This window comes from Pinus tabuliformis, chromosome 4_2 (assembly GCF_031772625.1).
Source record: "Pinus tabuliformis cultivar Carrire ecotype Pingquan chromosome 4_2, CPIR1, whole genome shotgun sequence".
NCBI classification, from domain to species: domain Eukaryota; kingdom Viridiplantae; phylum Streptophyta; class Pinopsida; order Pinales; family Pinaceae; genus Pinus; species Pinus tabuliformis.
Window position 1 is genome coordinate 808106569 of NC_142304.1, and position 9776 is coordinate 808116344.

The 9776-nt window shown below is 36.9% G+C and overlaps 1 pseudogene; it reads left to right on the forward strand.

Moving 5' to 3' along the window:
- Positions 1-8688: 8688 nt before the first annotated feature.
- On the forward strand, positions 8689-9374 carry LOC149172151 (PRA1 family protein B2 pseudogene; annotated as a pseudogene).
- The last annotated feature ends 402 nt before the right edge of the window (positions 9375-9776 follow it).

Below are 9776 nucleotides of genomic sequence, written 5' to 3' on the forward strand. Positions count from 1 at the left end.
TAAATTTTATATATCAACTCGATTATGCCAGCCCAAAGACCCTCTTCCCTCTCCCATATTCCTCATATCCCTTCCATATATAAAAGGTAGCACATATAACATTTCAAAAAATTTAGCCAAAAAGAAATTCAAAACATTATTCAAACTTCATAAAAACCTCAAGTTTATTCAAATCCCCCAAAGACAAGATGGATCATTTGCTTGGTCCTAAATTCTACCTTATTCCCTGTTCATGTGGAAAATCCTATATTGGCCAAACTAGCAAATCTTGTATAGCTTGTATGAAGGAGAAAATAGTCGACATGACCCATAATGGGGTCTTAAAATCTACATACATAGAATACTCCTTCAACACTAAGAATGTCATTAGCTTTGATCAGGCTAATATCTTGGCCACTGCTCCTTTCCAATCGACCTACCAGATGTGAGACACCCTTGATATTGAAAAGCACCATAATAGCTTCCATAAGGAAGATAGTTACAAACTTAGCCACTCCTAGAAACCCTTTATTCATAAACATAGTCATTGACTTCCTTTACTGTCTCTAGTTCATTTCCTAATCTCTCCATATTTTCATTCCATATTTAATAATTTAAAACATTTTTAGTAAAAATCCTAATCTTTATTCTTAAATATATTAATCTCTAATCTTTATTCTTAAAAAATTATAATCTTAATCTCAAATCTTATTCTTGAACATCCTAATTTATATTCCTAAAATATTTATTTTTTCTTATTTCATTTAATTTTCTCCCCCTTTTAAATTTATTTTAAATCATCTTATTTATTTACTTATTTAAAAATTTCCTTCCTTATTTATCTAAAATCCTAAACTTCATTAATAAAAAAATTTACTTATAAAATTCTTTATTTTTAAAAGATTTTAATCTTTTAACTTATCCTTCCCGTTTTAATTTTGATCTTTAACATATAAATTAGTTTTATTAATTAACATGAATTTTGAATTTATGTGTTAAAATATTCTTTTTATTAATTTCTCATTTTGTAATTTTTGCTTTAAAAAATATATATTTTAATATTATTATTCATTCATTAATATTTAAACCATCCCCTACCTCGTCACGATTAAATCTCTATCAATTTATTACCTTAATTTCTTTATATATTATATTCTCTAATACCTTTTTTATTATATAACTAATTTGGATTATAAGTTAAATCTTAAAAATTTTAATATCTAATTGCCTTAAATTTATATTTTAATATTTCAACATCTAATTAAATATTTTTTATTATTTTACTAAATATTTTTGGATTAGTTTAATTTTCTAATTATTTCCCTTCAATTCATTAGAGTCTAATTTTAAGAGCATTCAGAAAAATTAACCTAATGATTTCTCAATTGCAAGATGTTTTAACAATGGAAACTGGATCACTTAAACTAACCCTCAAGGCTGAATTCTTTTTATAATAATAATAATTTCAAGTTAAGTTATAATTTATTATTTTTGGCAATGTAAGATGTATGACAAATTAAGTGGTTTGATGTTTATTGTCACTTATCACTGAATTAATTGATATGGTTGCATTATGATTAAAAGAGATTTTGGGGTAAGGCCAAACCCCTTTTCATTACAATATTCGATCTTGGGACCTATGGGTTATGAGCCCATTTCATTATTGGAAGTATTCCATAAGACTTTAAGCCTTTAAAACCATGGACCACACATTTATTCGATTTTCCTTTGAAAACCGGAGCTACATCACTTTATCACAATACAAAGGGAAACATGGGAAAACTCGCTCCAAAACACATAAGCTGGAACTCAAAAACTGTACAACCACATTCATAAATATCGTCGGGTCTGGATCTCACTTCAAAGCCTTATCACTGTGCTCCTCCGATATATGATCGGCCCAATCTCTAATTGCCGATCAGCGCTTTATCACTATCGGTGTATCAGCCCATCACAATCACAACATTGTTGAATCACCATCCGCTGTCATTTGGCTTTGCCGAAATGCAATAAGTGATCAAATCTTGACTGTCAATCCTGGTTCCGATCTGACAGTCCTCGTTTGATTGCACAATCGCAATCGCACTAATTCAAAGACTGGTTCTAATATCGCATAAAGGGTTTCGTCGATGCGATATGAGATCTCTGCTCCACAACGATTAGATCTGGACCATTGATCTCTGAGATCCAACGATCATTGTGCATTCTCGCCCGCTTCTTCCTTAACTTAATCTCACTTGTTGTTTGATGGATTTCTGTGTTTTAACACGGATCTCTGCCATACTCTGTGTATGCATGATATCACTCCATACGTAATTCGTTTAATATTGGGTCGCCATCGATCCTTTAGTGATCGATGGTCGATCAACAATGCAACATTTAACATTTAACTCTATCAAATAAACGGTAAATAGACATTACTCAGACATATAGAGATCCACACAACACACACATATATTCACTATACACAACACAATTAGAGCTAAGGCATTTCAGCCTTAGAACAGTTTCTCCCTCAACTACATTTGAATACTCTCGGTTTTACAGTTTCTATCTATCACTCTATATTCTTCTCTGTCTCCCATTGAACACCCAAGCTCATAATATATATAAGGAACATTGGATCGGATCACTGAAAGGATCCGATCAATCCTCTCCATGAATCACTCAATTGTCCCTAATTCTCTCTACATGCATACATATGTGGCAGATTACAATTAATAAGTCTCCTCGAGACTTTTATCCACTCCACATAATTAGCTTTGTTTGAACAGAATTGTCCCCTATTTTTCTCGATGGTCCACATCTCCTCCTTCTCTACTTTGGATTCCTCCTTTAATTAAGGGGGGTTTAGATGCTCCTGCATCAGACTCCCGAGGCACAAAAATTTATGACCTCCCAGTCATATGATTCTCCTTATCTTAGCAATTCTATCCACTTCTCGGTGGAACTGCCTTCATGATCTTCTGTGAGCTGCAAGCAACCTCTGCAGTAATAGTCTTCCTCTGCTACACGATACCTCACCAAGCCATCCTCACTTGGTCTTTTAGAATCCTTCTAGTTCTCTTCTCTGGAACCAATTGAGCACACCTTGCTCTAGGTTGCTGCAAATCTTCTCACCTTCCACTGCCACTCTCTGCATGACAGTAAGACCACAAAATCTCTAGCTTTAAACAATTGTACCTCCTTTCCCTTCTTCATTCTCTCAAGAAAACTTTCCCAATCTGATACCACTTGATGAAAAGAGATTTTGGGGTAAGGCCAAACCCCTTTTCTTTACAATATTCGATCTTGGGACCTATGGGTTATGAGCCCGTTTCATTATCAAAAGCATTCCATAAGGCTTTAAGCCTTAAAACCATGGACCACACATTTATTCGATTTTCCTTTAAAAACCAGAGCTACATCACTTTATCGCAATACAAAGGGAAACACGGGAAAACACACTCTGAAACACATAAGTCGGAACTCAAAAACTACACAGCCGCATTCATAAATATTTTCGGGTCTGGCTCTCGCTTCAAAGCCTTATCGCTGCACTCCTCTGATCTCTGATCGTTGATCGACGCTTTATCGTTATCGACGTATCGGCCCATCGCAATCGCAACATTGCCGAATCACCATCCGCTGTCATTTGGCTTTGCCAAATGCGATCAGTGATCAAATCTTGACCATCAATCCTAGTTCTGATTCGACGGTCCTCATTTGATCGCATAATCACAATCGCACTAATTTAAAGACTGATTCTGATATCGCATAAAGGGTTTCACCGATGCGAGATCTTTGCTCCACAATGATTAAATCTAGACCGTTGATCTCTGAGATCCAACGGTTGTTGTGCATTCTCGCCCGCTTCCTCGTTAACTTAATCTCGCTTGCCGTTTGATGGATTTCTGTGTTTTAACACGGATCTTTGCCATACTCTGTTTATGCATGATATCACTCCATACGTAATTCGTTTAATATTAGGTCGCCATCGATCCTTAAGTGATCGATGGTCGATCAAAAATGCAACACTGAGCATTTAACTCTATCATATAAATTATAAATAGACATTACTCAGACATATAGCGATCCACACAACGTGCAAATATATTCACTATACACAACACGATTACAGCTAAGGCATTTCAGCCTTAGAACAGTTTCTCCCTCGACTACATTTGAATACTCTCAGTTTTACAGTTTCTATCTATCACTCTATATTCCTCTCTGTCTCTCATTGAACACGTAGGCTCATAATATATATAAGGAACATTGGATTGGATCACTGAAAGGATCCGATCAATCCTCTCCATGAATCACTCAACTGTCCCTAATTCTCTCTACATGCATACATATGTGGCATACTACAATTAATAAGTCTCCTCGAGACTTTTATCCACTCCACCTAATTAGCTCTATTTGAACAGAATTGTACCATGTTTTGCTCGATGGTCCACATCTCCTCCTTCTCTGCTTTGGATTTCTTCTTTAATTAAGGGGGGGTCAGATGCTCCTGCATCACATTAGCTATTAGGTAGATGATAAAGATTAACCTCGACAAAATATTTTTAGTAGTATTCACATATCAAAGGTTGAGATTTATCTAAAAAGTAGTTATGCTCTTTTAATTAAATTGATTAATTAAAAAAAATCTCATAGTAACATGTGTCATATGAACATGAGTTATGGTTTTTTGGGCATGTGGTATTAGTAAACTGTATTATTGGCCCATGATATTGTAAGAAAGCTTATTCAAAAATTTAAAATATTCATAGTAAAGTAAGGGTGAATCTCCATATCTAATACTCTTGTTACATATTTTTTGAAATGTATATAACTTTTGTTGATTTATAATTCTTTTATAATAATAATAATTTAAAATAAAGTTTAATTTAATTAATTTTTACATTATTTTAATATTGGCAATCTAAGATATATCATGAATTAAGTGTGTTGATGTTTACCACTATTTAATTTATATGGATAAGCTAAAATTATTATTGAAGCGAGAGGCTCATTCTACAACCTAGTATTTTCGTCCGTCTTAAAATAAAATAGCGAGAGGCTCATTCTACAACCTGAAATTTTTGTCCCTCTTAAAATAAAATAAAATAAAATATTTTCTAAATAGAAAAGCAATGTTGCCTATAATAAAAAAGAGAAAAAAAAATGCTATGCATATTTAATTAGTTGTCCATATGACTTAATATAATTTCATGTCAAAAAATTAGAAGTAAAAAAATATGTGAGTGAAATGTTTAAACATTATACTTTTCAAAATATTTGAACACGTGATATCAATTTCATATATATCCATATATAGAAAAATTGTAAAAAAAAATATTTTAATATTGTATAGAATAAAATATCCAATGCGAGTTATGAATAAAATATTTTAATCTGAATTAATATTGAGGTATACTTAAAAATATATTAATAACAAAAAAAATCAATTTATTATGCATTGATAAAATGACTCAATACACATGTTATGTAATCTCTATAATATTCAAAAATACAATTTAAATAATAAAAAATTACACGTTGTTTTTTGCATGCTAAAATAAGTTTGCACCTAAATAAATTTGATCCCCCTCGACTTTAGAGAGGCTCGACGGCGCGGAGCGAAAGGATTTCCCAGGGTTCAAACTTGAGACCACCCACCGTCATGTATCAAATCTTAGACAAGATTTTGGATGGCAGATCAAACGGCATGCAGGTGTCTGCATCCCACCTTGCGATCTGGAACCTGAAGAATGGGCGTTTCGATCTGATTAAAATCCCTCCGCAGTCTTAGAGGCTCGTATCGGGCACCCGCCAGATCACCGATGATGGCCTTCTGGTTGCTGGCTGCGACGGCCTGTATACACAAGTCCATATCCTTTTCCGCCTAAGAGGGGGCAAAGGGGGTTTCGGCAATCCTATGAGGGGCGACGTCACCAAGATCGGCCAGAAGAAGACCAACAATCTTGATGCTTGCCGCGACTTGAGTGGAAGGTGGCTTCGCCGCGTGAACGCTGAGAAGAAATCTGTAGTTTTTCACACTAGTTTGGTTAATGCAATCAAAGAAGGGGGCTTAGATCTGCCCCCTCACATAACGGTTTGGGCCAAATCTTACAGATCCGGGATGGATCTAACCGATCTGTCCAGTCCCAGGTAGCAGATCGGTGGAATGGTGCATTGGCTGAGCGGAGGGGAAGCAGATCTTGAAATGCAAAGGGCAGAAAGGTTCAACAAGAGGTTAGATCTGGAAGACAGTCTACAGGCAGAGCACTTGCTAATCAGCAGTGACATCAGGTCAGGCAGACCAGGAACTCAGCGAAAACCCAGCCCTCAGGTAACAACAAATCATTTTCATTTTCAGATTTTTATTAAAACCCCAGAGGGGAAAACCTGTTTAGTGTGGGTACATACAGGAAGCACTATCATGCAGCTGAAACAACAAATCTGGGCAATGACCGGATATCCTGTTCAGTTTCAACATTTGGTCAGAGGAAGGTGGTCTCTCTAGGATAATAGATCTTTGGGAAGTTATGAGATTAGTCCAGAAGAAACTATTGTTTTAAACTTCAGGCTGAGAGGAGGGGCTATGCATCAGGGACAGACAAGCTTCTCAGGAGGAGAAAAGGGGAAGAAGGCAACACCTCAACATCAAACCAAAGGGTCTTCTTCCTACAAAAACATTCTTCAAGGCAACAGAGATTCAGGGTCTTCTCCAGAACAAGGCGGATATATACCCAGGCCATATATAGTAGATCAGCTAGGGGAAACTCCAGCCCTTAACTTTGACTCTTCAGGGATTGATGATTTCGTAAAGGACTATGAAACACAGGCCCTAATATGTTGTTTCAATAGTTTTTGGCCAAAACCTCTGGACCTATTTCACTAGATTTTCACCAGTTGGACCATGGAATGTGATATACATCTATGCTCTAAGGGGTTTTTCATCGTCAGATTTGCATCTAGGGAAGTCAGGGATACAATCATCAGTGCTGGACCCTGGTTCTGGGGAACGTCGAGACTGTTCATGACTCCATGGTTTCCAGATTTCGACCCAAATAAAATGACTGTATCCAAAGTACCGGTCTGGGTCCGTTTATACAACCTTCCCCTCCATTTCTGGAGTGAACAAGTCTTGGAAGGAATAGGGAACAGCATAGGAAAATACATCAAAACAGATCTGGAAAGGATTGATGAAAGGGTCTACACTTTCGCACGCATTTGTGTGGAAGTAGATTTAAGCAAGGGGCTGCCAGACAATATAAGGCTGATCTACAAACAACAAAATTGGCTGCAAGCACTAGACTACGAAAACACAACTTTCAGATGTAGGCTTTGCAGGCAAACAGGACATCTGCAAAGCACATGCCCAGAAGTCAAGAAAGCAAACGGCAAAAGAAAGCAGAAAGGGAAGCAGAGGAAAGGATGGCAATTTTCTCCCCCTAATGCAGAAGGTGAAGAATCAGAAGCAGAAGAAGAAGATTACCCTGAAGAGAATGTTGAATCATCTCAAGAAAAGGAGACCCAGAAGGAAACCACAGTAGACAATAAGGTCTCACAGCTTCACCCAAATCAGGTAGAAAAGGCAAACGAGGAACAAAGTATGGGAGGGATCAAACGACACCATCAGTCAGATACTTCAGATTCAGACAAGGAAGGGGGTTCTCAGAAAGCAGAAACCCAGTTAGTTATAGCTTCGATCGAGCCCACCCAAGGAGAATGGCGCAAGGTCGAAAAGAAAAAGGGAAGAAAAACTTGATGTGTAAAGTTTAAACTCAGTTTTTCTTGCCCTCTTTTTTCTCTTTTTTCTCTTCAATCTGCACGTTAGTTCTTTAACGTTGCGTGGGGTGCGGAAGCACTCGAGCCCAATGGGCAGATTATGGAAATGCCTCAATGCATCTGCTAGTGTAACTTTTCATTTTTCTTAATAAAAAGTTACCGTTTTTTCCACTGGAAAAAATTTGATCCCCCTCGACTCATGTTAGATTTGTGCTTAAAATGGATCTATGTTGGTGTTTAAAACATTCCAAGATAGCCTTACTATTCTACATTTTGTCTCTCTTAAGATATATATATTTTTAGTCACTTTGTGTAAAATCCAACAATGGAATTACAAACTTAAGCTATTTAGACCACCAATCCAAGTGCCCAATGAGATTTTCAAGGGATTAGATCCATTTATGCATAATGCAATTTAAATAATGAAAAATTATAAATATATATGTGTGTCTATTTTAAACATAGATTTATGAAGCATATGGAGGATCAAATTTTGGAAGTGTAAACATTTTTTTTGAAATTTTGCACTCTGAAAAAAATTTGCACCTCAAAAATTTTGGTCCCTCTCTACACAAAATAAGTTTGTAGTTAAAATAAATTTATAATAATATAAATAAATATAAATAATTATAATTTTGAAAACTTCATATTTAAAAACAAAAATGATTTTGTAAAATAAGAACTTCAACATAAACAAGCCCCACAAATATAAAATATCAAATGTCAAGCCACTTGGACACACCATGTTCCTTTTACCACTAAACCAACATTCCCACACATAAACTGAATTATATGCGCCGCCACGTGGCCCACCATATTCCATTCCGTAATGAACGCTAACACCTATCCAGCATTAAATGTCTAGCCAGATGGGGCCACAACATTCCATCCCGTAATTAATACGAACACCCCCACGCACATATAACATTAAATGTCAAAAGATCTGTACAGATTTCTCTGCAGAGGCCGATCTGATCTCATGGCGTCATCACCTGTACAAAATACCTCCCTACTCACACGAATCTCAGAGGCAGCGAAATCCGCCAACGCCCAGAGTCGCCCGTGGTCGGAGCTCTACAGCACAGCCTCCTTTTCCAGACCACGATCCCTCGCAGAGGCAACGGACCGCTTGCGCAGGCACCTCGTCTTCTTCCGCATCAATTACTCAATCGTCCTTCTGGCACTCGCGCTCTGCAGCCTCCTGGGTGAACCCCTCTCTTTGCTCGTGGTCCTCGCCGTAGCCATCGCCTGGTACGTGCTGTACTTCTTCCGGAGCGAGCCGCTCGTGGTTTTCAACCGGAGCTTCGGTGACGGGGCTGTGTTGGCGTTGCTGACCGTGGTCACGGCCCTGGCGCTCTTGCTGACAGGGGTTACGGGAACGATCTTGAACGCCGTTGCGGCGGGGTTTGCGATCGTTGTTCTCCACGGAGCGTTGCGCGCCTCCGACGATTTGTTTATGGATGAAGAGCAGGCCACTCGCGGGGGCGTAGTCTCCTCCGCTGGCTACACCTCTTCAGCCCCTAATAATAGTGGCCGGAGCTTCTGATGATCTTGGTATGGACATGCATCTGTATTAGGTTCGGAGTTCTAAATTTCCATTTTTTTTAATCGAAGAAAAAAGTAATTTTTGTGTGGGGATAAAGATGGGATTATTTTGTTTATTTTTCCAATAAAATGAATTATGCAGTGATTATTTAGTTAAAATGTTATATTAAACTTTAAATTAATTATGTATTGATTATGTTTTTTTAAATGGCGCATTCAATTTTAAATCAATTACATATATTGATTCTAAGATCCCATAGCGGTATGGCTTCAGCGATTATATATATATTTTTTTTTCTAAGTAAGTCGATTCTATTAATATGGGACAAAATATAATTACACTTGAGTGGTATTGAGTATCGTTCATCAAAAATATGACTGTTTAATCTTCACTGTCCCAACAATGGGGAAGTCAGTTTATGAAAGCAAAAAAACCTACACAGGGGTTATTAGTTTTGACCAAAAACATATCAAACATTGCATACACA